The sequence below is a fragment of the Penaeus vannamei genome, chromosome 9 (assembly GCF_042767895.1).
Source record: "Penaeus vannamei isolate JL-2024 chromosome 9, ASM4276789v1, whole genome shotgun sequence".
NCBI lineage: Eukaryota > Metazoa > Arthropoda > Malacostraca > Decapoda > Penaeidae > Penaeus > Penaeus vannamei.
The window spans coordinates 23,329,970-23,332,469 of NC_091557.1; the positions used below are offsets into that span (position 1 = coordinate 23,329,970).

General features: G+C 36.9%; 1 long non-coding RNA gene across 1 annotated transcript in view; it reads right to left on the reverse strand.

The window, feature by feature from the left end:
• LOC138862684 (uncharacterized) overlaps window positions 1-2,500 on the reverse strand; it is a 3,615-nt gene that overhangs the window by 416 nt on the left and 699 nt on the right. The window lies entirely within an intron of this gene.

Here is a 2,500-nt window from a genome sequence, read left to right on the forward strand (position 1 = left end):
TGCAAAGATTGTTATTACAAATATTTTCATGAATTTTCAATTTTTATTATATTTTTTCAATAATTCACTGCCCAAAGATAGACAGAGGAACATGCTTAGGGAGACAATTACAATGGTCCGCGAAGACTTGCTTGAGTTGCAATTGTCTCAGATAGCAGGAAATGAAAATCTACAAGAGATTAGCATTGTGCAAAACTACAAAGGAAGCAAAAGGTGTCGCAGTCCGCAAGGACTTGTCTTGAACGACGAACTTCCTTGGAAAAAAGAAAAAATGCAACAATGCAGAGTTCAGAAGTGTGCAGTGCAATAGTGCATACGGTATAAGTCTGACTAATAGTGATTGTATCTCATTTCATTGAAGTTGTCTATCACACGTCACCAAGAGCAATTTGAGGCAAAGCAATAATGAAAACAGGTAATGCAGTCCTCATACTTCGGGAGCGACTCATTACATCAATATATACTTTCTCAAGACAACATTTGCACGGAAAAACGTAATGCAAGATAAGAATACACGGTTGGCGCAAGTCGGTTATCTTCCGGAGACAGTACGCATGTAATTCTTGTACAATTAACGTTTTTTGCGGGATGATGTGCGCATGTGGCTGCGTGAGTGCGTAGACGAGTTGAGTTAATGGGTGGGAGTTATGAAATGAGTGAGTCAGAGTATAGCACACGAGTAGAAAATAGAATGCTGATAGATTTTGTTAGTCATTAGTAAGTAAGGCGAGAGTGAGTAAAAAAGGAATAGGATGGCGTGGAAGTTGGAAGAAATAAGCGAAGGGGAGGAGGAGTGGGTGGGTGGGAGGCTAAGGATAGGATGGGGTGGGGTGGGGTTTAAAAGAGGTATGGGTGAGGATGGGGGGTGGGGTTAGGTATGTTAGGTTGGGGTGGCAATGTGGATAGCGCTTAATGAAAATAGTCGCCGATCTGACTATACGAAAAAAAACATTCACACTAATAACAATGAACTTACGTTAATTTCAATATTAATCAACTACTATGCGAAATCATAAAAATGGTACTTTAATTAGTACGTAAAATGAATGAAATGGTGACTGGTTTGGGTCAGCTTCCCTGAGACAACTGACCCGAAAGACAACCCTCGTGGTTGTAAATTGTACTTTAACTTAACATAGATTCCCTGAGGAATAGTGATGATGGGCCCAACCGTAGAAGGGATATCATCGAACGAACTCATACGCAGAACGCAAATTGGGTATTCCATCTTCTTGGGAAATACCAGCGATAATCTCTCACGTATAGTCGTATAAGAAGGCGCGTGGCGCTGAGATCGCCTGGGCGATAGGTGTGCTGCGTGGCACAAGAACAACTTAACATTAATTACCTAAACCTAATTACATGTCCATACCCAGCTGGGGGTCGTCACCAAGGACCATGTAATAATGATGAGGTGAGGTTCGTTATCGAGATAATCGAAAATCGCGAACAATATGAAATCGTAGTAGCTGTTTAATTTAATTAATTTCTAACACTAAATAAAAATTAAATACAAATAGCTTGAATGTAATTTAAGTTGGGCGAAGTCAGATGGTGGGGAGGGGTATTTTACCTGAGTAAGGTCAAGTGAGGTCATTAACCAAATATACGTTAAAATAGCAAGAGCTAGTATATACGAGACTAAATAATATTGTGAAAAACAAGTACACAATAATCAAATTACAGATAAATGAACATGAATAATTATAGAAAAAAATATATCTATAAAAAAGGCGAATAATTATCGAAATATACTTCGGAATATGCACAAATATACTATAATAATAATGTAAAAACAATTCGTTGAATTATGCTAGTATTATTATAGTTCCCGATATATTCATGCAAACCGGAAGTAAATTCATCACTCTGTCGTAAATACGTTGATAACGGGATAATGATAAAATCACAATGTTATAGGACCTGAACAACCATGTGAGGTCATTCGCACTATAAAATGAATATAACACTTTATATATAAAAAATACTACTAAAGTTATTCATATAAACATACAAATGAGCAAGACACACCGTTTTTGTATAAATATAGATACGAAAAGAAAAAAATATAAAACGTTATCACTGCAAAAAAATAATTTAACACTAGCGGACTAGAAATATTGAAAATAGGTAGAAAGGAAGGGGGGATTAACGGGTGGGGGTTAAGAGAGAGGGAGGGGGTTTAGGATGGTAGTGATAGAAATAGCGGGAGTGTAAGGAACGGGTATAGGTGGGAAGCGTCGGGAAAGAGAAAAAGTTTGTTCATAATTTAACTAATTTATTTAAATATTCCAAAATATCCCACAAATGCATATTTAAACCGAGCCTAAATAAATGCACTTAGTAATATGCGAAATTAACGTCGATATAGCGTCGGTTTATACACTGGAAGATAATAAGAATAAGAAAATATACCAAATATATGGCAATACTTGTAACTCTAGCCACGTGGCTTAGTATGGTTAATTTAAAGAAAAATGCACGGCCTAGTTCACCCACA